The sequence below is a fragment of the Hypanus sabinus genome, chromosome 12, assembly GCF_030144855.1.
Source record: "Hypanus sabinus isolate sHypSab1 chromosome 12, sHypSab1.hap1, whole genome shotgun sequence".
Taxonomy (NCBI): Eukaryota; Metazoa; Chordata; class Chondrichthyes; order Myliobatiformes; family Dasyatidae; genus Hypanus; species Hypanus sabinus.
The window spans coordinates 52,292,542-52,319,325 of NC_082717.1; the positions used below are offsets into that span (position 1 = coordinate 52,292,542).

A 26,784-nucleotide genomic window follows, 5' to 3' on the forward strand; every position below is an offset into this window, starting at 1 on the left:
AATGGCATCAGTAATGTTATGCTCAAGATAGATCTCCAGAAATGCTTACACCCAGAAATTTGCAATTGCTCACCCTTTGCAATGCTGAGTCCTCGATTTGGACTGATGTGTATTCTCTGGACTTACCCTTCTTGAAGTCCACAATCAATTCTTTGGTCTTGCTGACATTGTATGAAAGGTTTTTGCTGTGACACCACTCAACCAGCTGATCTTTCCTACTCCTGTATGCCTTTTCCCTGTAACCTCTGACACCTTTACTAATCAAGCATCAACCTGCACTTTAAATATACCCAATGACTTGGTCTCGTAGCTGTGTATGACAATGAATTTCACGATTCACCTTCTTCCGGCTAAAGAAATTCTTCCTCATCTCTGTTCTAAAGGAATGTCCTTGTATTCTGAGACTATGCCCTCGACTCAACCATTATTGAAAACATCCTCTTTCATTCAAATTATCTAGACCTTTCAATATTCAGTAGTTTTCAATGAGATCCTGGTATTCTTCAAAACTCAAGTACAGGGCCAGAACCATCAGGCGTTCCTCATATGTTAACCTTTTCATTTCCAGGATCATTTTTGTAAACCTCTTCTAGTCCTTCTCCAAACCCAGCATATCTTTTCATAAGTAAAGGTCCCAAATTAGCTCTTCATACTCCAATTGTGGTCTAACCAATGCCTTATAAAGTCTTAGCATTATATCCTTGCTTTTATTCCACTTGAAACTATTGCTAACACTGCACTTGCCTTTCTTACCATCAACTCAATCTCTAAGTTAATCTTTAGTGAATCCTGCAGTAGGACTCCCCAATCCCTTTATAACTCTGCCTTTGAATTTGCTCCTCATTTACAAACTGGTCTGCATCTTTATTCCTTCTGCCAAACTGCCTGACCATACATTTTCCTACACTGTATACCTACTCCTACTTCCTTGCCTGTTTCTTTAATCTGTTCAAGTCCCTTTGCAATCTCTCTACTTCTCCAACACTTTCTGCAGCTCCTGGAAATCCCTCCCTAACAGCATGGGTGGTACAGTTACACCTCAAGGACTGCAGCAGTTCAAGAAGACGGCTCACCACCACCTTCTCCAGAGCAATTATAAACACAGGCTTAGTGGGCAATGCCCACATCTCTTGAATGGGGGGGAAAGATCAAGAAATAAATGTCCAACATAATTAGTTCTCTTCCAGAAAAATGCTAAAATCATTATAGTCTGTGAGTACGTGACAGCAAAGGATGATTTTCAACTTGCAGGCTTGATTGGTACTTAGAAATGCATGATCACTAAGATTGGGGAGCATAATTTGAATGCTTTAGCAATGCCATAGACTTGCTTGATGTAAGTTTTCTATACACTTTTAGGGGAAAGGTAGGTGGCCCACTTAACACACAGTTATAAAATCATGAACGTAATGCTCAAGTATAAATGATATTACCTATTTATGCAGTTCCAGGTGTTAAGTGTTGAAGGGTCTAAACAGTAATTCTTAAAGTGACCACAGCACAAGACTCAGCTTGGACACAGGGCTAATGAGACAAAGTTTATTGTTCACATATACTGGCAGTTTAGGTTTTTGATGTGCATATTATATTGTGAGATATTATTGCAAAACTATTTTATGGATTCTTTGCAAAATCCATTTCCAGATATTTTGTCAAAAAACACATTTAACATTGGCAGAATAAGTATAAAAATTTGATCCAAACATGCTGTTCAATAAGAGATATATTTTTCTCTGATTAAATATGTTCCATTTCTTAAAATTTCTGCCACAGTACCAATCAGCCTCCCAGCAAACAAGAAGAGGAAGTATCCTACTCCCAAATCTTTGTGAGTCACAGTATGAGCCAGCCATAATGAGATGCACCGAAACACTGTGAGTTAATTATATTTCCCTTTCCTTCTGAACAAGCACTTCACCTTACAGTGGTATCTTTCCCAGAGTGTCCACCAGAAAATGCTACAATGCATGATTACTGTCTCAGCTGGGGCTCTTCTATGATAGAAACTAATTTTGTTCGAATTCACCATACAACATCAACTTGATAAACTTGTTTCTGGATTCAACCTTTCTTCCAGCCAGCATTCTGACCCCAAATTCAATGCCATTATATCAAAGGGACAGAAACTTGGCAAAAATACAATTTCTCTCTCCTTCAGTTGGAAGCACTTGTGTTTGTGAGATGCAGTCTGTGGGTTTAATTATCACTTCAGAGACTTGACCATAAAAACCTATAGCTAAGCTACTGCTTTTCAATATGATTTTAAACAACTACTTTCCCAGAGAGACATAAACGAGATTTTCTTGTGTTCTGGCTACTGTTTATACCTCGCTCAATAGCAGTAAGATAGAATATTTGTTGGTGTCATAACGTTGTTTGGGGAGGCTCGGTGTGTAAAACTGTCTGCTGCGTCTCTTATATTCTTTTGGATATTCCAACAGGTCTGTGAATGTCACTAGAACAACATAACAAATGCAAGAGAATTCTGACATCTTTTCTCACTCATTGCTGTTCCTTTTTGTGCCTTGTGGTGCATTGGGTGACTTTTCTTTGTCTTTTCTGTAGCATTTAACTGTTTTTTTTTATGAGGCCTGGTCGTTAGCTCAACGCTCGACCCAGCACAGATGGAAAGCATGCAAGGAGCCTGCTGGATTTGAACTTGTGGTCCACTTGCCTCAAAGCCTGATGTTGATGTTACTCCTCCACTGGCCAGCTTTTTTCTCACTCGTATTCTATAAATATTAAAATTAAAAATTAGGAATTTCTAATAGTTGTATACTACATTTTAGAAGATTACAGTAAAAAAATGATTGATATGAAGTTATATTACTAATATTTAAACTGGTCATCAGGTTGTGCCAAGAAGGGGACATAGAGTGAATTGCAAGTGACAAGAATTTGCCAAAAAGTTTGCAGATCTCCATGTTTGCTTTATGATATGGCTTGTGTCTTCTTTCCTCCCTTTGAATGCCATGAGGCTACTGTATTTGCACATTTATAACCCATTGAAATCGATATAGACAGCTAAGTCTAGTAATTACTGACTTACATAACCTTTAAACAACATAATAATTGCTAATGATTAGTAATTAACCTCCCTACCTTGAAAGTCAACAGTTAAACTGTGGGAACTCATAGCTTCAGGAAATGAATAGTTAGAAATTCTAAAATGACAACTTTTAAAGTTTAAGCACTTGTTACCACCTTTCTTTATTCTGTTTTCCCATGCTTATTTTCCCCCTTTCACTGATCTTTCTCTCATTGATTCCTCCACATCCCTCTGCTTATTTTACAATCCTTCATCCCACTAGCTAAGGAGATAGATGGATAATCTCCCCATTAACTCCAGTCTCAGAAAGCCCGTCTCTGCTACCTTATTATTAGTTCCAGTAACTCTGGACATAAAAAGAAATCTTCGCAGGAAAAAATCCAGCTAACCACTTATGCTCTGAGGTGTCCTGTTTTGTTCTAGCACATCCCATTGTTACCTTATACATTCATGAAAGTACTGTATATTTTAATATTTAAATACCTTTGCATTTCACCTCAAAAAATTCACTGGATTTGTTTCAGAATACTGATAAATTCAACCATCCCCTGTTCCCATGAAGGAATTATGCTTAAGAGTGCAAAGTTAAGACTAAAAAAATTCTAACAATAACTCTTAACCCATATTCAAATAGAGGACTGATGGGTAATTAGGATCAATTATGTTCTTATAGTTTTCCATCAAATCTTTGGATTAATTTTACATATTGTTTGGCATCCTTCTGTCTTTTTAACCAATTATCTATCATCACTCCTTCTTCAGAAGTCCTTGGATTTGTTCACCAAAATCCCTTTGATCTTCAATAACCCCCAGGAAACTATTCATTGTGTATGCCCCAATCATTTTCGTCTTTATCTGCACAAACTGCATCACCTTGTATTTAACTAGAATTAAATTTAGAATCTGAATCAGATTTAAAATAATTATTTTTGTTTCGTGGCAGCAGTATGATGCAAATACATAATATTACTATAAATTATAAAAATAAAGAGTGCAAGAAAAAGGAATGACAAGGTAATGTTCATAAACCACTCGGATGTCTGATGCCTGTGCAGATTCTACTAATCTACCTTTGCTTTCCCCAGGTTACCTCCTCTTCATTTTCATTCTGTACCCTCCTCACTATTTTCACCATGGACTGTCCTCACAGTTCATCTGAAAGGTCCTGTGGTTACCTACTCCTCATGCTCTGTCTGAGCCTCCATTGCAGATCCTTTTCTAACCGTTGCCTTTGCCAGTTTAAGTCAATCTCTGTTGCAGAATTCTTGTCACTGCTTACTTTCACCAACAATAAGGGGTGAAGTTGGATTTTAAGTATTGCAATCTAGATTTAAATACTGCAAGAATCTCACAAGTCAATACTAAGTTTTGCCGCCTGCTGAATTCTGACTCCTTATAGCATTCATACTGCACTACAAGAGCATCATGATCTTTGCACGTTATGGGGATCTGTTATATTTGCCCAGTCCCGCTGAAGGGTCTCAGCCTGAAACATTGACTGTGCTCTTTTCCATAGATGCTGCCTGGCCTGCTGAGATCCTCCATTTTGTGGGTGCTGCTTGGATTTTTAGCATCTACAGATTCTTCTCTTATTTTTTACCCTTATCCTGCTTTCTGATTGTGGATATGATTGGTGGAATTAATATATATCATCATGTCCACTACTTTGTAATTGGTTATCCTGCTTTTCCTTCTGTTCACATTAAAAGGTATATTTAAAAAAAAATCTGCATTCACTGTTGTTGTTCCTGGCCTAGCACATAATTCTGCATATAGTCTGAAAGTTAAGCTGTTAAAATGCCAAATCCGAAGCCATCAATGATTTGTGTAAGGAAATGAATGCAATTAATATTCCTTCACCTCCTATGACAACGACTTTATATTTAAATATTCAGTGGGTGGCCTTGGATTATATTTGCAATTTATAATGAACAGGAGAGATTTACCTCTACTCTCTGGTAATCAATTTACTTCGTCAACAGCTTATGTACCAATTTAGAAAATTAACTGTAGTTGTTCGATCAGCCCTAAATTTAATATTCTCAAAGTACAAATTAAGATCTTAAAAGTATGTGACTAGAGATTAGATTTACTTGTGCATATATTTTCTGTTCAGTTTGTGACTGTTGGGAAGTTGGTCTGGACACTTCCAGGCACAATTCACCCTTCGTGAGTTTGATGTTTGTTTGGCACCAGATGCATACCTTTAGATGTCATCAGCCACATCTGAGTTCACTGTTAGAGTTTTGATCAGTGTTTATCACTCAGAATAAAACAAGGAGCACACTGTGCAGAAAAGGCTGCTAGTTAATGCATCCCCACAGGGAAATCAATCTTCGGCCAAAATCTCTGCCAGACTCAACTTTCCGTGCTCCGTTTGTGTTCACCAATGTCACCGATAATGATCATAGCATTTCCATGTCATGGAGTTACGTGACTGATCCCATATTGCCAATGGTTTTAACCATGTGTGGCAGGGGGCCTATTAGGTCAGGTTACTGCATGAGTGGGCAGGCAGCCTCTCACCACTGCTGATTTCACACTGCTAGAATGCAGCTAACTTGGATACTGTACTTAAGGTTCCCTTTGGCCAGCATGACTCCAATACAGCAGCTACAAACTCCACAGGACACAAGACAATCTGCAGATTCTGGAAATCCAAAGCAATACACACAAAATGCTGGAGGAAGTCAGCAGGCCAGACAGAATCTATGGAAAAGAGTAAACAGTCGATGTTTTGGGATGAGACCCTTCACCAGTCCTGAAATGCTGACTGTTTACTCTTTTATTCATAAACTCCACAGGAGGCACCCATGAAATATTCTGTGCATGTGGTAGGTGAAAAGCGCTGCCACCTTTGCCCTGAAGCACAACATCACAATTCTGACTTCCCTTTGTTTGTGTTCTCATCCTCTAATGGTCTCATTTCACAGCTTTCATGTTCTGTCTCTCCAAATCTTTAATTCCTAGACTGGGTTACTTCATTTACAATTTATTTCTCCAAAGGAATCCTACCACTAAACGTATCTTTACCTCTCACCCGTCTCCACTTTGCACGGAGATTGCTCCTTCCAATAAACAAAGTTCCTCTCCCCCTCTTCCTCTGTTTCCCACTCTGATACTTTACTTCTTCTCATCTGCCAATTACTTCCCCCAGGGTCCCCTCCTCCTTTCCTTTCTCCCATGGTCCATTGTCCTCCCCTATCACATTCCTTCTTTTCCAGCCCTTGACCTTTCCCACCCACCTGGCTTCAACCTTTGACTTTGCAGCTAACCTCTTTCCCCTCACCCCACCTTTCTATTCTGGCACCTTCTCCCTTGCCTGAAGAAGGGTCTTGGCTGGAAACGTTGACTATCTATTCATTTCCAGAGATGCTGTCTGACCTGCTGAATTCCTCCAACATCTTGTGTGTATTGCCCATAATATTTTATCAGTTAAATTTTCATGCTCTGAGGTGATAACTTACGCTGCAGCTGCATTTAAATATAATATATTTTAGGTCTACTTTCAGACACAGGTACATGTAGGACCAAGTTACTTGTACTGGAAAGCAAGCATAGCTCTCCTTAATTTTTTGAGACTGTTAGAGAGGCGTATGAATGCTCTCTGTTGTTAAATTATTCTGAACATACTATTGCACTGTCACAGAGATGTCACAGCACTTAGCTTTTTATTGCTCTCTTAATCCAAAACAATTATCTTTCCATCTCCACTTCCATTCATGTTGGCACTTTTCTCCTCCTTATTTACACTTGCATTCTCTGACATTATTCATCCTGGGCAGGAGTGCACATGGGTACGCCCCCCCCCCCAATAAACTCCCATGCCAGTCACTGTCCTTGTCTGCAGCCTACGTTGCTACTTTCTGGGGATGGAAGATTAATTACGAACTATGCATAGGGACTCAAGGAACTCAAGGCGCTTCTCAGGATCTGGAATTAGTGTGAGGGTGATACAGAAGAACATTAATGTAAGATCATGGGCTTTCCATTCAGTTTGGAGCCCCTGGTAAACAGCAATGCCTAGTTCAGGCTGCTGTTTATTGATTACAACTCAGCGTTCAACACCATCATTTTCTCGTACAGATCAACAAGCATCAAAACCTGGCCCTATCTACTTCCCTCTGCAAATAGGGACCCTTGCCTTCTAGGGCATTCCCCTTCAAGGAGGAACGACAGAAGCAAAGACACACACTCAATATTTTAGGAACAGCTTCATCCCCTCCACCATCTGGTTTCTGGATAGTCCATGAATCCCTGGACACCACCTCACTGTTCCACTTCATCACTGTTTATTTATTTATCTATCTATCTATCTATCTATCTATTTATTTATTTACCTGTCTGTCAATCTATCTATCGTAACTTATTGTGATTTTTATGCCTTGCACTGTTTTGCCGCCGGAGATCAACAGATTTCATGACATAGTGTAAGTGATAATAAACCTGATTATCTGACATTTGTCCACAAGCGTGAATAAATGTATGCTTCGGAAGAAGCACATAAGGAGGAGTGGGTGGGAAGAAAGACTTTGAATGAAATGTTGCAAATTTCAGACAATTCCTTCAGTGTGTGCAGAGCGTACACACAATTCATTTACAGAGAATGCCCATCTTCAGGTGCAAATACGTAGCTCCTTGGGGTTGTGGGTGATTTGCTTCCACTCTAGATCTGTGGGACTGGAGGTGGCCAATGAAACCAATGTGGCATCTATAGATTCTGCTAGAGCTAGAACGTTGGAAAGTAAGAGATGTTTATGAACAGTTAGAAACCAAATACATAATTTAATATAATTAACATTTAAAATGAACGTTAATGAATTCACTTACAGCAAGAGTGTAGGAGTGTACTGAAAAAAGAATCTAGGAAAGTATCAAGAGAAGGAACTGCCAGGCAAGGTGAGGCAAAATCCCAAGAGACTTAGATACGGGTGAGATTTTTAATAGACATTTCACTTTTTTTACTGTGGAGAAAGTAATGGCAGCTAAGCAAAATAGGGTAATGAGTGGTGTTATCTTGCACTACGTACAATTTAGCAGGGAGAAGATATTGGAATCATAAAGTGCATGAAAGTGGACAAATTTCCTGGCCTGATGCAGTCTCACACCTTGTGGCAAACCAGAGAAGCAATTGCAGAGGCCCTTGCAGAGAGTTTTGCTTTATCTCTGGCCGCAGGTGAGGGTAGCAAAAACAAGCCAGGAAGTCACCGGGCAGAGGTGGAGGGGATTCTTCAGGACAGGATCTCCCAATATTTGAGGGGACAGGATCTGCTTTAGCACAGTCAGCAGGGTTTTTATGCATTGGAATTCATATCAGACAAATCTCTTAGAGTTCTTCAAGGAGATCGCCAAGAACAGATGACAGTAGGACAGTGGATATTGTCTGTACGGACCTTAGCAAGGCGTTTGACAAGGTCTCTCATGGCAGGCTAGTCTGGAGAGTAGGAAGCAGAGGATAATGGTCACGGGTTCTTTCTCAGACTGGAGACGTGGTCCACACACCTATTTGGAGCCATTGTGTTTATAATTTATATAAACAATTTGGATGTGAATGTCCAAGACATTTGGTCAGCCTGTGGATAATAGCCCATTTTCACAACAAGCAGGACACATAACAACAACCCACTGGCTTACGATGTTAAAAAGTCTGTTTCGTCGCTTTTTATGAGTTCTGTGCCCGAAAATCGCAAAGATCTCGGGTCTTCAGGCCCACATTGAAAGATTTGCCAGACTCCCTGACAACACACGAGTCTCCTGCCACGACACCGACCCTCGATCCGCCCGCTGCAGAGCCCTGAGATCTTAGGCTTTCGAATTCGAGCCGGACTCGCAGGCCAGTCCTTCTGGCGAGCCGAACAACAACGGCCGGTCCTGAAATACTGAGAACGGGTCCCATTCCCGCAAAGAACCGAAGCCCGCGTGTAACTCCAGGTCAGGGCCTTCAAAAGAACCCCAAAGGGAAAAATAAAGATAGTAAAGATGAAAATAGAGCTGTCTCCGAAGATACAAGCACAGGAGTCGCTTTTTAGTGCCATCTTAACTCCGCCTCGAACTTGGAATATCATGCACAGTTTTGGTCACCCTGTTATAGGAAAAATGTTATTGAACGAGAAAGATTTACCAGGATTGTAGCTGGGTTTGTTTAATTCTTTAGTGACATACAGTGGAGAATCAGCCCTTCTGGCCCTTCAAGCTGCACCACCCAGCAAACCCCAGTTTAACTCCGGCCTGAACGGGACAGTTTAAAATGACCAATTAACATACCAATCAGTAAGTCTTTGGACCGTGCAAGGAAACACACCCATCCTGTGGAGAACATACAATCTCCTTACAGACAGAAGCTGACATTGAACCCAGGTTATGGGTACTGTAAAGCATTGTGCCAACCACTACACTGCCATGCCATCTGAGAGGTGGCCCTAGTGTACCACCTATTCCCTAGGACAGAGGAGATTGATAGAGGTTTAGAAGATCATGAGGGGCATAGATAGGGTGAAGAATATTGTCATTTTCCTCAGGGAAGGTCCATTAAAAACAAGAGGGCATAAATTTAAGATCAGAGGTGAGAGATTTAAAAGGGACAACTGGGCTGGCTTACTGAATAACACAGTCAGGGGACTCTGTTGGGCCAAGGGACCTATTTCCATGCTGTATAACTCTATGGCTATATAGCATATTTAACTGATAAACTGTAAATTAATTAGACCAGTAGTGTGCCTCAGGATCTGTTCTGAGACCCCTTCTCTTTGTGATTTTTATAAAAGACCTGGATGAAGAAGTGGGGGGATGGGTTAGTAAATTTGCTGATGACACAAAGGTTGGAGATGTTGTGGATAGTGTGGAGGGCTGTCAGAGGTTACAGCGGGACATTGATAGGATACAAAACTGGGCTGAGAAGTGCCAATTGGAGTTCAACCCAGATAAGTGTAAGGTTGTTCATTTTGATAGGTCAAATATGATGGCAGAATATAGCATTAATGGTAAGACTCTTGGCAGTGCGGAGGATCAGAGGGATCTTGGGATCTGAGTCCATTGGACACTCAAAGATGCTGCGCAGGTTGACTGTGTGGTTAAGAAGTCATACAGTGCATTTGCCTTCATCAATTGTGGGATTGAGTTTAAGAGCCGAGAGGTAATGTTGCAGCTATATAGGACTCTGGTCAGACCCCACTTGGAGGAATGTGCTCAGTTCTGGTCGCCTCACTACAGGAAGGATGTGGAAACCACAGAAAGGGTGCAGAGGAGATTTCCAAGGATGTTGTCTGGATTGGGGAGCATGCCTTATGAGAATAGGTTGAGTGAACTCGGCCTTTTTTCCTTGGAGCGACGGAGGATGAGAGGTGACCTGATAGAGGTGTATAAGATGATGAGAGGCATTGATCATGTGGGTAGTCAGAGGCTTTTTCCCAGGGCTGAAATGGCTAACACTAGAGGGCACAAAGGAGATGTCAGGGATAAGTTTTTTACGCAGAGAATGGTGAGTGCGAGGAATGGGCTGTCGGCGACGGTTGTGTGCCAGCAATTCTCTCAGACCTATCACCTACTGTAAGTGTGATGCAGCCTGATATTCTTAAATTCTCATGCCGTTGCCTAATAAGCAGCATTATTATCTAACCTCATTATATGAACAATCCGCTTTAGCTCCAGAACCACATTCCGTTTTCTTGCCAAGGAATCCATAACTTCTCTGGTCACTGCTTGAAAGAGAACATGTGTGCATGGGGGCATGTTTGTGCATGTGTCTGTGTGCATGTTTGTGTACATGCACAAACGTATGTGTGTTCTGAATATTTCTGTGCACATATTTGCGTGTGTGTACATGTTTTATATGTATGCTTGTGAATGTGTGTGCATGTTCATGCATGTGCACATGTGTATGTGTGTGTGTGCATGTTTCTGTATGTCCATGTTTGTGTGTGTATGTGTGTGTTTGAATTCACCTATGCAACAGCTACTCCTGGTCTCCGTTGCTCAAAGAAGCCCATGAAAGGGTTAATGTTCAGTGACCAGCGCAAATGAAAAGAAGCCACGCACAGTCAGCATTACAGTACAAATTTCAAGATCTGAACTCTAGAACCGCCATGGATAACCCTGACAGCAACAGGCCTGAACACCATTCTGCTATCACAGCTTGACAACTCGGTCTCTGCCTATACTCCCTGAGTATCGTCAGAGGCTGAAGACTGCAACACCAGTAGAGAGGACCAAGAAGGTCTGGACAAGGGAAGCAGAGGAGCACCTAGAGGACTGCTTTGAATCGGTGCACTGGACTGTATTCAGGGATTCATCTTCAAACCTGGATGAGTATGTTGCAACACACACAAAATGCTGGTGGAACGCATCTATAGGGAGAAGCCCTGTCGACGTTTCAGGCTGGACCTTTGTCAGGACTAACTGAAAGGAAAGAGATTTGAAAGTAGGAGGGGGAGGGGAAAATGTGAAATGATAGGAGAAGACCGGAGGGGGTGGGGTGGGCTGAGAGCCAGAAAGGTGATTGGCAAAATGGATACAGAGCTAGAGAAGGGAAAGGATCATGGGACAGGAGGCCTAGGGAGAAAGAAAGGGGGAGGGGAGCACCAGAGGGAGATGGAGAACAGGCAGAGTGATGGGCAGAGAGAAAAAAAAAGGGAGGGGAAAAAAACTAAATATATCAGGGATGGGGTAAGAAGGGGAGGAGGGGCATTAACAGAAGTTAGTATGTTGCAGTTGTTTCATTAAGACCTGAGTGGATGAATGTGTGCCCACAAAGACTTACTGTACATTCCCAAACCAAAACCTGTGGATGAACCAGGAGGTACATCATCTGCTGAAGGCTACATCTGTGGCATTCAAGTCTGGCAACCCAGGCCAGTAGCAGAAAATCAGGTATGATTTGCAGAGGGCTATTTCAAGGACTGTCGTGACACCTTCAAGGAGCGGTGTCTCAGAAAGGCAGCATCCATTATTAAGGACCTCCAGCACCCAGGGCATGCCCGTTTCTTACTGTTACCATCAGGTAGTGTCCAGCTTGGTAGTGCAATAATATCAGCGCCGGACTCTGCAGCGAAGGTTCTCAAGTTCAAATCCAAGTCGTTTTGAGCGTCGAGCTAGCAACTTGGCCTCGTAAAAACAAGAATAGCTTGCTACAGAAACACCGTCATGACGGTGCCCCGGTAACTCCACTGCCGAGTTAAGAGCTATTCTTCTTCTTCTTCTACCATCAGGTAGGAGGTACAGAAGCCTGAAGAGTCACATTCAGCAATTTTGGAACAGCTTGTTCCCCTCTGTCATCTAATTCCTGAGGTTTTTTAAATATGCAGTATTTCTGCTTTTGCATGTTTTTTTAAAAATCTATTAAATATATGTAATTGATTTACTTGTTTATTTATTATTATTATTTTATGTTTTGTTCTCTGCTAGATTAGGTATTGCATTGAACTGCTGCTGCTAAGTTAACAAATTTCATGTCACATGCCGGTGATAATAAACCTGATTCTGATTCGGATTCTGACATTTCAACATCTGCCACACGAACTGAGGCACAATGGGCGGAACATGACCAGTTTAAAGAATAAATTCCTTTAACAATGCAGAATGAAAGAAGAACAATGCCTTTTCACAGTAAATTTACCCATCAAAAATGAGTTAATCTAATACTTGAACAAAAATAACAAGGCTGGAGGATTTCACACAGGTAGAATCATCTTCACAGGTGGTTGAGTTTCTTTGATTTCACTTTAAGGTTAAACTTCAATGCAACACATGGGAACACTTGCAAAGTTAATGTCTCCAAGAGTTTTTAAATGATTCCAAAGAAAAAAACCACATGTACAGTAACAGGAAGCAATGGTTTATGTGGCTGTTTCACGTTTTTTTCCCTCTCAGGATGTATTGGCTTACCTTCTTGAAAGTGCTCTCAATTTTGTAGATAGACAGCAGTTACCAAACCTAATAATTGGAAAGTTGCTGATAAGCAAATAATAGTTCATAATTTAGCAAAATTCCCACAAAACAAATCATGCAATGTCTGGTGAATTGCTTCCCTTTTTTGGCTTTCTCAAGTGAAGAGTGGTGGACTCCGTGGAATAGAGCAATTGTGGAATATGGGAGAAGCCACTGGACATTCAGGCCCTTGATCCTGTATCAACATTCAATTTGAGTGTATCTGCTGTAACATTACTCCCTTGATGAAGGTAGAGCCATAGATGTAGTGTATATGGATTTCAGCAAGGCATTTGACAAGATGCCCCAAGCAAGGCTTATTGAGAACGTAAGGAGACATGGGATCCAAGGGGACATTGCTTTGTGGATCCAGAACTGGCTTGCTCACAGAAGGCAAAGAGTGGTTGTAGACAGGTCACATTCTGCATGGAGGTTGGTCACCAGTGGAGTGCTTCAGGGATCTGTTCTGGGATCCCTGCTCTTCGTGAGTTTTATAAATGACCTGGAAAAAGAAGCAGAGGGATGGGTTAGTAAGTTTGCTGATGACACAAAGGTTGGAGGTGTTGTGGATAGTGTGGAGGGCTGTCAGAGGTTACAGCAGGACATTGATAAGATGCAAAACAGGGCTGAGTAATGGCAGATGGAGCTCAACCCAGGTAAGTGTGAAGTGGTTCACTTTGGTAGGTCATATATGATGACAGAATATAGTATTAATGGTAAGACTCTTGGCAGTGTGGAGGATCAGAGTGATCTTGGGGTCCGAGTCCATAGGACACTCAAAGCTGCTGTGCAGGTTGACTCTGTGGTCAAGAAAGCATTGGCCTTCATCAATCATGGGATTGAGTTTAGGAGCCGAGAGAATATGTTGCAGCTAGATAGGAACCTGATCAGTACTGTGCTCAGTTCTGGTTGCCTCACTGTAGGAAGGATGTGGAAACCATAGAAAAGGTGCAGAGGAGATTTACAAGGACATTTCCTGGATTGGAGAGCATGCCTTATGAGAATAAGCTGAGTGAACTCGACCTTTTCTCCTTGGAGCAACGGAGGATGAGAGGTGACCTGATAGATGTGTATAAGATGATGAAAGGCATTGATTGTGTGGATAGTCAGAGGCTTTTTCCCAGGGCTGGAATGGCTAGCACGAGAGGGCACAGTTTTTAGGTGCTTGGAAGTATATGCAGAGAAGTTGTCAGGGGTAAATTTTTTACTCAAAGAGTGGTGAGTTTGTAGAATGGGCTGCCGGCAACGGTGGTGGAGTCTGATACAATAGGGTCTTTTAAGAGACTCTTGGACAGGTACATGGAGCTTAGAAAAATAGAGGTAATTTCTAAGGTAAGGACATGTTTGGCACAGCTTTGTGGGCCGAAGGGTCTGTATTGTGCTGAAGGTTTTCTGTGTTCTATTTATCCACCTTGATTCTGTTGTTCTTAATATCTATGCATTTTATCATTGTGAACAAAATTTAGATATGACATTTATGTTGTTTCCCTTACTTCAGCATAAAATAAAAAATAGAACTGAGGATTCATGTTGTAATGTGTTATTTCACTCACACTATGCTACTAATTCTGGCTTGTCTTTAGTACCTTTTAAGATACTGTGGCATTGCTATTTGTGACGTTGAATAACGTTGACAGATTTGATTTGTGCTGGAAATCAGGCAATGGGTTTGTGATTTACAGCTTACTGGCATTTTTATAGCCCGGTGCAGGGGCAAACAAATTTGCACAGGAAGCAGTGCTATCTTACAGTTAACATAAGACTACCTCCTGGACCTAATTGCATGAATTAGCTCCTTCAATTCTAGCTACCCAATGCTGACTGAGTACCTTTTGAAAGAGAGGTCCTTTGTTGTTGCATTCAACAATGGAACAATGACTTTGTGTTTGGGATTTTCTAGAAGCCGTGTCTAAATATGGTTGAGGACAGATCTAATCTGTTATCTACCCACAGTAGTCCAGACAAAGAGCTGAATGACAGCAGAATGAAGATGCAACAGGAATAATCAAACCAAGGACATGAGCAGTGTGCCATAGGAGTATTAATTATCTCAGGGGTGCTGTCAATGTCAGTGAATACATCAAACCACACCTTGCAGCCACTGTGCCACTGATAAATCACATTGCTCAATGTTCCATAACATCGCTGCTGACCTATCACGGTTGCTAACTTTCAGAACTCATAACTCTCTTTCAAGTGTCGTACCATATCTTTTTTTTATTCCAATCCTCCAATCTTCTTTTTACTTTGAAATATTGCCAGTTTTCAGCCATGGCAGAGACACCACTGTCATTGTACTGCAATTTTTAATTCTAAAACACCGGCATCATCATAAATCCTGCCACTGTGTCTATCTCCAATTTGATAGTCAAGAACTCCGATCTAACCAGACAACAGCAGGTGCAGAGAATGGTAGTAATGGAGAAGGCATAATCTAAAGCAGGCAGTCACCACATCAAATCTCAATTCATTATATAGTGGTGAGCTGAAAGATCTGTTCATGGCAGATTATGGGATGATCATGGTCTTTTTCCAGGATAGGGAGAGAGGGTAGCCCTAGTGCCACATTTTTTCAGAAGGCAAAGTTGCATAAGCTTTCCTGTTGAAGATGTGGATGAGGGGGCAAAGGGAAGACTGCTGCCAGCTTGCTTCTGTGCTCAAAGCAAGTCTGAGAGTATCCTGCTACACCAGGCATCTGATCCACAACACAGTGAAGGTGCTATTCCAGAGATATTACAGTAGTTCCATGGAGCATGCTGTAGCTTGTGGTGAGTCTGTGCTGTACAATACCATGACTTGTCGATTCAAGGCTACCAATGTTCTTCTCTGGTCATCAGCAAACTTCTCCACCACAAATAAACAGTATTCCTTGATCTCACTGAAGCTACTAGGGCTGTGGTGCTCACGTCATATGTACTTATCTGTCCTGATAACATCAATCTATGCTCTATTTAAATTACTGATTCATATAAGCACATACAAATACACCAGTTTAAATGTCTGGGGCGATTGACTATCTCAAGATGAGATGATCTGTATTAAGAATACTATGTTCCATTCCTCTGTAAAGCCTACATGTTGTCTATGTCACATTACACGTCATGAACAACTTTGTTTTCTAAAGATTGGAGGAAAGCTATTGCTTGAAAATGCAAATTTGTCACTTGCCCCCTGCCTGCCTGGCCGGAAGAGGCCTCCAAACAAGTCCTCCTTCCTTCCTTGTCTTTCTCCATATTATTTATTGCTTCCTCTCTGTGGGCAAAGGCTGAGCCCAATAACTATCAGGTAGTAATGAATGCAACATATGAAAGCAAACTGGCTCTGGCCTGCACTTTCAATGGAAGCAGAACCCGAGGATATTGGCATTCTAGGTAACTCTGAAGGCTACTGCACTGCATTCACACGTAATTATCCTCTGTGTGCAGGATTCAGTTGGCTGTGCAAGCCATCCAGATGACATGGAGCTCGGGAACCTTCACTTGGCCCAAGGACCCAAAATTTCATCTGAAGTAGGGTCAATAGACTGGTGATTCAAAGGAAAACTGTCTTCTCTCTTGTTATCAGGCATTCACTATTATTCCTTTCTGGATAAAGCCAGAGAGCAGCTGGACATTAATGGAGTAATTTCAATTCTAGTACATCTCCGGATTTAGATGTGGAAGCCTGAAGTTGTCAATGGGTACTTAACACCATTGGGAAGTTCGCTACGTTAATGTCCTTGTTTTTCTGTTTCTGTCTCTCCAAGGAGGTAATACACCTAGCTCTCTCTGTGTAGAGAGTTTCTGTAACCTTTCTGGGAAAAAAAGCTAGATGGGTAAGAATTCAAAGCAAAAGTGACAGGTAGGCCTGTGGTGAAGTTACAGCTTGCGAGTGGTTTCTTTGAAGACCTTTTCAATGAAGCAATCTCCTTAGGAATTCCTCCTGTCTCAAGTCAATGCAAGTGAAATTCTCCCTGGGAAGCACTTTGTGCATATTCCTTCTTGATGAGAGTGCTTTTTTACTGTTCCATCCCTCTTTTTTCTAGCACGTAGCTCTGTTTTGTGATTCTCTTCAATTTCCATGTCACACTGAAGGTCCAAGTTACAGTTATCCTTTTAATCATTGATAAACATATCTGTAATAATCTCTTTAACTAACACACATTGATTGTCTGAGGTGGCGAGAGGAAGGGGTTCTCTGTTAGCTCACTCTGTATCCTTAACAAGAAGGTTAATGTTAGACAGGAATAGATATCACAGTCTCTCAACTTCCAATGCACATGCCCGTACTCAAATTTAACACGGGGTAACGCTGAAAATATGCACTCAAGAAATTTGAAACAAATAGTGTAGAAGCAATGCATGATATGGATATGAATTTCATGGCCTAAGTACTTCATTCTCATCTGACCTCTCTACTTGTTAAATAACATGACCCATGAATGTAGCAATAGCATCCCCTTGTGATCTGGACAGGATATTTGTATCTTTCTCGATTTCTTATTCTTCCTATAGCTCCGTTTGAAATGTATTTCTGTTTAGTGTAAAGACAACTTTGTGTTTACATTAATAATGAATAAAAAATGGAGGTTTATCATAGGTTAAGTAAACTGACATATATGTTACCTAGCCTGAGATCATTTGATGCTCCTTCAGAGAAGGGGTCACTTCAGCTAAATGAAACTAAATTGCTTCCTCTTTTGTCTGCCCACAATGGTTAAATTAAACATCACTTTATTTTCTATTTCTACTGTTCTAGAGACCTCTGCACCCATGCACCGTAATCCATATTTCCAACAGATTCTGTCTCCATTTCTCTTTTTGCATTACTTACTGAGTTTAACATTTTAATATCTATACGCTTCTTACTGCAATTTATAGATTTTATTGGGATGTATTGAATGTACTGATACCGTGAACATCACATTTCATGACGCTTGCCAGTGATATTAAATCTGATTCTGATTCTAATTCAAAATAAAGTAGTTCCATAAAATACAAATTTTTATCCAAGGGTTTTGAGGCTTTTTTGTTACAACAGTATTTAATTTAGTTTGGTGATACAACACAGAAACAGGCCAGTTCAGCCCAACAAGTCCACACCGCCCAATTACACCAATGTGACCAATTAACCTACTAACACGCATCACATTGGAATGTGGGAAGAAACCAGAGGGCCCAGAGGAAACCGATGCAGTCATGTGGGAAACATACAAACTCCTTACAGCCAGTGTCAGGAATTGAACTCCGGTCGGTGGTTCTGTAAAGCAACGTGTTAACTGCTACATACCATGCTGTCCAAATATCAATACCTATCAAAACTATACCAAAGCTAAGCACACAAAATGCTGCAGGAACACAGCAGGTCAGGCAGCATCTGTGGAAAAGAGTAAACAGTTGACGTTTCAGGACTGATGAAGAATCATGGCCTGAAACGTTGACTGTTTACTTTGTTCCAAAGATGCTGCCTGGCCTGCTGAGTTCCTCCAGCATCCTCCAGTAGTCCATACCTGACACTCATATCCAGGTATGGACTACCAGCCTCTTCAGATTTTTGTATTTGCAGTATACCAAAGCTCCTGTTTGGAGATATAGAATGGATTTAAGTTAAAATGCTGGCATTGAAAGAACCTCGATACTTTGTTAGCTGCTTTTCAAAATATAAGCTAATGATCAGTATAAAATGGATCTGTTTGCTACCTGGCTTTGATGGCCAATATGAAGATTGATATGAAGTTAATAAGTTAAATTTATGTTTAAGTTAACTTTTTGCAATTGTCATAATATATTCTAAAACTAAGCTTTTGCTTTATTAATTCATAAAATATGGATGATATTATATGGGTTGAAGTTTATTTCCTACTTCTAATTGCACTGAATCAATAAGACAGATAAGAATCACGGCACTGGAGACACATAAAGCAAGGTAAGGATGCCAAAATGTCTCTGGAGGAAACATTGAATTGGATGAGTTATAACAATGATCTTGTAGTTTCCCAGCTAACATTGCTGATCCTAAGTAAGTATTATATTTATTTATTTAGCTGAAGATTCCTTCCAAATATATTCCCCAGTACCATGGTGGGGGTTTATCTCAAATCTTCCATAGTTCAGATGTTAGCTCAGTAAGTTAACACTGTGCTCCATTCATGCAACTTACTACGCTAAATTTGAATAAGTTTTCAATATTCTTTCTGAAATTCTAACTACTTTCCTGAAACAAAAGCTCTCTTGGCCTCTGCTTTAATAAAGGTGGTCTTTTGTCATTTTCACATCCTATTTGTGGCTCAACTTCCTCTTCAAAGCTTGGGAATTTTCACTTCAGTATTCATTGTTATATACTTCATTTTCATAGAAAACATAGAAGCATAGAAAACCTACAACACAATACAGGCCCTTCAGCCCATAATGCTGTGCCAGAAGTACTCATTTTAGATATTACCTAGGATTACCCATAGCCCTCTATTGTTCTAAGCTCCATGTACCTATCCAGGTGTCTCTTAAAAGACCCTATCATATCCACCTCCACCACTGTCACCGGCAGTGTATTTCACGCCCTCACCACCCTCTGCATAAAAAACATGCCCCTGACATCTCCTCTCTATCTACTTCCAAGCACTTTAAAACTGCCCGCTGATGTTAGCCATTTCAGGCCTCGGAAAAAGCCTCTGACTATCCACACAATCAATGCCTCTCATCCCTTATTATCCCGAGATAATAAGGGATGAGAGGATAATAATTTTCCCTTATTATCTGCCTTGGAGTTTGTCCTTCCAAAGTGTACCACTTCACACTTCTCCGGGTTGAACTCCATCTGCCACTTCTGCATCCTATCAATGTCTCTCTACAATCTTCAGCAATCCTCTACACTATCTACAACACCACCAACCTTTGTGTCATCTGCAAACTTGCCAACCCACCCTTCTACCCCCACATCCAGGTCATTAATAAAAATCATGAAAAGTAGAGGTCCAAGAACAGATCCTTGTGGGACACCACTAGTCACAACCCTCCAATCTGAATGTACTCCCTCCACCACAACCCTCTGCCTTCTGCGGGCAAGCCAATTCTGAATCCACCTGGCCAAACTCCCCTGGATCCCAAGCTTCTGACTTTCTGGATAAGCCTACCGTGTGGAACCTTGTCAAATGCCTTACTAAAATCCATGTAGATCACACCCACTACACTACCCTCATCTATATGCCTGGTCACCTCTTCAAAGAATTCTATCGGGCTTGTTAGACACAATCTGCCCTGCACAAAGCCATGCTAACTGTCCCTGATCAGACCATGATTCTCTAAATGCCCATAGATCCTATCTCTAAGAATCTTTTCCAACTGCTTTCCCACCACAGACGTAAGGATCACTGGTCTATAATTACCCAGACTATCCCTACTACCTTTTTTGAACAAGGGGACAACATTCGCCTCCTTCCAATCCTCCGGTACCATTCCCGTGGACAATGAGGACATAAAGATCCTAGCCAGAGGCTCAGCAATCTCTTCCCCCACCTCATGGAGCAGCCTGAGGAATATTCCATCAAGCCCTGGGGACTTACCCCTCCTAATGTATTTTAACAACTCCAACACCTCCTCTCCCTTAATATCAACATGCTCCAGAACATCAATCTCACTCATATTGTCTTCACCATCATCAAGTTCCTTCTCATTGGTGAATACCAAAGAGAAGTATTCATTGAGGACCTCGCTCACTTCCACAGCCTCCAGGCACATCTTCTCAGCTTTATCTCTAATCAGTCCTACCTTCACTCCTGTCATTGTTTTGTTCTTCACATAATTGAAGAATGCCTTGGGGTTTTCCTTTACCCAAGGCTTTCTCATGCCCCTTTCTTGCTCTTCTCAGCCCCTTCTTAAGCTCCTTTCTTGCTACCCTATATTCCTCCATAGACCCATCTGATCCTTGCTTCCTAAACCTCATGTATGCTGCCTTCTTCCAGGTGACTAAATTTTCCACTTCACTTGTCACCCATGGTTCCTTCACCCTACCATTTTTTATCTTCCTAACTGGGACAAATTTATCCCTAACATCCTGCAAGAGATCCTTAAACATCGACCACATGTCTATAGTACATTTCCCTGCAAAAACATCATCCCAATTCACACCCGTAAGTTCTAGCCTTATAGCCTCATAATTTGCCCTTCCACAATTAAAAATTTTCCTGTCCTCTCTGATTCTATCCTTTTCCATGACAATGCTAAAGGCCAGGGAGCGGTGATCACTGTCCCCCAGATGCTCACCCACTGACAGATCTGTAACCTGACACAGTTCGTTACCTAATTCTAGATCTAGTATGGCATTCCCCCAGTCGGACTGTCAACATACTGTGACAGGAATCCGTCCTGGACATAATTAACAAACTCTGCCTGGTCTAAACCATTGGAACTAATCAGGTGCCAATCAATATTAGGGAAGTTAAAGTCACCCATGATAACAACCCTGTTATTTTTGCACCTTTCCAAAATCTACCTCCCAATCTGCTCCTCAGTATCTCTGCTGCTACCAGGAGGCCTATAGAATACTCCCAAAAGAGTAACTGTTCCCTTCCTGTTTCTGACTTCCACCCATACTGAATCAAAAGAGGATCCTGCTACACTTCAACAGGAGTTGTCTTTTTAGCTCTTTGGGCCTGCTCTTCCAGTCAACATATTCACAGTTGATTATCCATTTCAATATCCTATTCCTGCCTTCCCTCTAAAACCCCAGATACATTAAGCATTAAGAAATGTATCTACTTTCCTTTAGATTATGTTCTGTGACTTGGTCTATACTGCTTTCTGTGGCAGACAGCTCCAGTGGAATTTGCTACCCTCTGAATGAACAAATTTCTTCTGATCTTGGTTCTAAATGAAAAAGCCCATCTCCTTAGACTTCTCTATGGTTTTGTACTCTACAGCCATCAACAACATCCTCCTACTCATTTTTCTCTATGCCCTTTAATTAAGGTCTAACCAATCCAATTTGCATTAAGTCATCAGTCATTTCATCCCAGGAATCAGTCTAGAAAATCTTGCACTCCACCAAATGCAAGAGCCTCAGATAAGGTTTATGAGCATTAGGGCCTGAGTTCCGGGAGGTGGTCGGTCAGGGTAGGGTTTCTTTCTTTGAATGTAGGAAATTGAGAGGTGATTTTATACAGCTGTATAAAACCATGAGAGGAATAGACAGAGAGAGTACAGGGTAAAGGAGCCAAAAACCAGAGGGCTTAGGTTTAAGGTGAGAGAGAAAAAAGTTAGAAGATGATGTGTATATGGAACAAGCTACCAGAAAAATAATTGTGGCAGGTACAATAACTACATTTAAAAGACATTTGAATAAATGCATGATAGGAAAGGATTAGAAGGATTTGGGCCAAATGTGGACCAACAGGACAAGATCAGCTGGATGTTGTATATTTAATATTTCTATAATATTTAGGTAAATCTATTGTTTCATTAAGCATTCTTTTTTCATTTACATAATTCATCATGGGTTATATGCTAGAAGTATGCAAATAGCATACACCATTACAACACCATTTCATAAATGAATGCCTCACTAAAGTAAAACTAAGTAGACCCGTTCCCTACTCCCATGTTTTTGTTTTGATTCATTTTTGGAGTTACAAAATGTAACAGTGATAAGAATTAAGTTTTAAGATGACCCCCTACTGTTGAAGTGCAGCGTGTTTTTCTTCACAAAGGGGGAGTGAGACAACCGAGTTTAAAAAAAGCACAGCATGTGTTTCTACAAAAGGGAGAGAGAGGTGTTCATGTTAAACAAAGGCAGAAAATGGATGACATTCATGGGTTCATAGATAATGAGCATGGCGATAATAATAAAAAAGCAGAAGTGGCTGGCTACATCAGAAAGATAGACAGTTTCGATTGCACAGTAGGTAACTGGATGACGTATACTGTATGAATTGGGCAGTATTCTGAAGCACATAAAATAGCCAATGAATAGCAAGTGCCAGTGTAACTGACTGCAATAGTTAGAAAAACATACACTTTACTTAGAAGTTTAAGTCAAACCAAACTAGCTGAAATAAGCTTTGCTAATATCGTGAATGTAATGCAGGGACTTTAAGAACATTGTTGATAGCAGAACACTTTAGGGCTCATAAGTGGAATCAAAAGGAAGGGGAGTCCATTTCAGCTTAAGTGGCTGAATTGAGGAGAGTGTCCAAGCATTTTCACTTCAGTGATGGGCATAATGATGCACTGAGAGATCATTTAGTTTGTGGAATCTTACAAGAAACCATTCAAAAATGGCTCCTAGCTGAAGCACAACTCACATTTAAAAGAGCAGTTGTAATTGCTGTATCAATGAAAACAGTAGCCAGAGACATAATTGAGTTGCAGTCAGGAATGAAAGTGAGAGTGAACAAAATTGCAATGGCTACACAGAAGTCTGTCTGGCCAAATAAATTGTGCTACTGTTGTGGTAGGGAGCTACATACACCAGACCAATGCATGTTTAAAGGTGAAACTTGCAGAATCTGCAACAAAGTAGGACACATACAAAGAGCTTGCCAGGCAGACACAAATAAATGGACTGCAGAGGGAAGAGAAAAAGATAAAAAGTCAAATTGCAGTTTCAAAAACAGCACTAATTTGTATGTTGTTGATGACAAATCTGATAATGATGTGAGTGACTCAAGACTGAGTAGCTTTGAGATTTACAATGTGAAAACTGATGGGCTTGGCTGTTTCATTCATTCCACAAAATAAGTTTGAATAGCATGTTAAAGACTGCAGATATCCAACTAAGAAAAAGGAACTCCTCAAGAAAATTAATTTCAGGGTTGTGTATGGTGACATATATGTACTTTGATAATAAATTTACTTCAAACTTTGAAATAACTGTCTACTGGGCAAAAGATAACTCAATTGGGAATGATATTCATAACAGTGAAATACAACAACCAACAAGCTATTTTATGCTTGGATGTGGTAAAAATAGGAGGGCCAACTTCATGGGGCTGTGATTGGTTTAGACAACTGCAACTTGATTGGAGATCCATCCACCATTTTCATGCTACATCCCTGCAATATAGTCAATTGAAAGCAAATTAAGAAACATACTCTTTGATGCAACAGAAATGTTCAAGGATTGCATTGAAAACTCAAACATATCAAGGGTAGAATAGTGTTAAATGAAAATGCCACACCCAAGTTTTGCAAAACCCATCTGGTTCCTTTTATCACCTGTGATAAAGTAGCCAGTGAGCTAGTTCACATAGAGGCTGAAGGAATTCTTTTCAAGGTTGTATGGACCTCACGGGCAACACCAGTGTAAAGATCTATGGTGATTTTAAGGTCACCATCAACCCAGTACTGAAAGCCCCCTGCCTAGACAAGAAGATATCTTTAGAATTGAATTGAATTGACTTTATTTCTTACATCCTTCACATACATGAGTAAAAGTCTTTACATTACAACTCTGTCTAAATGTGTAATGTGCAATCATAGTAATTTATAATAAATAGAACAGTCGCTGTAACATAGAAATACACTCAAATCAGCGTGAGTTACTCAGACTGATGGCCTGGTGTAAGAAGCTGTCCCGAAACCTATCGGTCCTGGCTTTTATGCTGCGGTACCATTTCCTGGAAGGCAGCAGCTGGAATACATTGCAGTGGGGTGACTCAGGTCCCCAATGATCCTTTGGGCCCTTTTTTCACACCTGTCTTTGTAAATGTCCTGAATCATGGGAAGTTCACAACTGCAGATGTGCTGGGCTGTCTGCAACACTCTGCAGTTTCCTGTGATTAAGGGAAGTACAGTCCCAGACCAGGCAGTGATGCAACCAGTCAGTATGCTCTCAATAGAATGTTCATAGGAGTTAGGGACCCATACCAAACCTCCTCAACCATCTGAGGTGAAAGAAGTGCAGCTGTGCCTTTTTCACCACACAGCTGGTGTGTACAAACCACATGAGGTCCTCGGTGATGTGGATACCAAGGAACTTAAAACTGTTTACCCCCTCAACCCCAGATCTATTGATGTCAATAGGGGTTAGCCTGTCTTCATTCCTCCTATAATCCACTACCAGCTCCTTTGGTTCAGTGACATTGAGGAAGAGGTTGTTTTCTTGACACCACCGTGTCAGAGAGGTTGCTTCTTCCTTGTAAACCACGTTGTTATTGTTTGCGATTACGCCAATCAATGTGGTGTTGTCGGCAAACCTTTCTGAAAGGAAGCTCTTCTGCAAAGCGACTTTGAAGTGGCCTTCCTACAGATGGACACAGGAAAAGAGTCCAAAGTGTTTCTCACCATAAACATAGCCTTTGCATCACATTCCCTTACTGTTGCTGAGTAAAATTACACACTGATTGCTTGGTAGTAGTAGATGCAGTTACAAAGTGGCCAAAAGTGTTCCCAATAACTTTCACTACAGCTTTGCACACAGATGATGTGTTGAGAAGCCTTTTCTCAAGGACTGGTGTCGTAGTCCATGACAATGGACCTCAGTTTCTTGTGGAACAGTTTTAGTCATTCCTGAAAATGAATGGAATAAGACAGAGTACGTCTGCATCATACCACCCAGATACAAATGTCCGGAGTCTAAAGAACACATTGCCAGCAATGTCAATGGAACACACTACTCTGACACTAAATCAGAGTCTTGCTAATTTTCTCCTTGCATATCACAATGCAGAAAACTCAACAACCAACAACTTACCAGCTATGTTGTTCCTGAGTCATTCCTTGCACCCACATTTGGATCTGCACAAACCCAATCTCAGGGGCAGTATGCAGGGCAAACAGCTGAGACAATCCAAGGACTGCTCAAACAAGGATTTTCTATGTTTCACCCCTGGACAAGCAGTCTTGGCAAGAGGTAGCCTAAAGTGGGTACTTGGAAAGATTAAGGGCAGAACTGGACCGCTCTCCTACACTGTGGAGATATCATATAGAGTCAACACATCGATCATTGAGGAAAATAAAGTCAATTGTTGGAGAAGAAAGGTGCCCAGAGTTGTCAGACCCACTTCCTGCAGTCCCAGAGTGAACCTACAAACACAGCGGAGAAGACCCCAGAAACAAATTGTTTCACAGCCTCAAGTCTTTACTGCCGAGCAACGTGACCAAACACCCACCGCACCACACCAACTATCAGAAAAGACGTTATCCACAAGAGTAAGAAATCCTCCACAACGATTAAATCTTTAGGTCTGAACAAGACAATTTAAAATTTACCATGCTGTGGATGTTTATATAGTAGTTGTATTGTATATTATACAGTGTGTAAATATATATTTTCTGTTTACTGCCCTTCATGGTAATTTTTTTGATATTTAGAAACCTTTCATTTCATTATTTTTGAAAGCATCTTTGCTTTACAGAATTTTTTACATGCATACTGGAGAGCAATGCTTCACATATTTGAGTTGAAATACATTCTATATCGATTTGGAGTTATATTCTGTTTGGTTAGCCTCCAACCTGATGGCATGAACATCGATTTCTCAAACTTCTGGTAATGTCCCACCTCTGCTTCACCATTCCCCAAACTTTTTTCCCTCTCTCACTTTATCTACTTGCCCGCCCATCACCTCCCTCTCTTGCGCCTCCACCCTTTTCTTTCTTCCATAGCCTGAAGCATCGACTGTACTTTTTTCCAGAGAAGTTGGCTGGTGTGCAGAGTTCCTCCAGCAGTTTGTGTGTGTTGCTCAGATTTCCAGCATCTGCAGATTTTGATCAAGCATTCTAAATTTGTTTAAAAGCTCAAAGGTTCATTTTATTATTAAAGTACACAACTAAAATTCTTCAATTCTCCAGGAAGCCATGAAACTAAGAAAGAAAAGAAAAGCAGCATGATTATCAACCCCC

The 26,784-nt window shown here is 40.9% G+C and overlaps 1 long non-coding RNA gene across 4 annotated transcripts in view; it reads right to left on the reverse strand.

Moving 5' to 3' along the window:
• Positions 1–1,577: 1,577 nt before the first annotated feature.
• Positions 1,578–26,784, reverse strand: part of LOC132402491 (uncharacterized) — a 39,048-nt gene continuing 13,841 nt past the window's right edge. For 3 of the 4 annotated variants that reach the window (XR_009514922.1, XR_009514923.1, XR_009514924.1), the window contains exon 3: positions 12,587–13,472. This is a non-coding gene — a long non-coding RNA (uncharacterized LOC132402491). Of the gene's footprint in view, positions 2,733–12,586; positions 13,473–26,784 lie in introns of those variants that run through there. The other variant, XR_009514925.1, reaches the window with a different exon arrangement.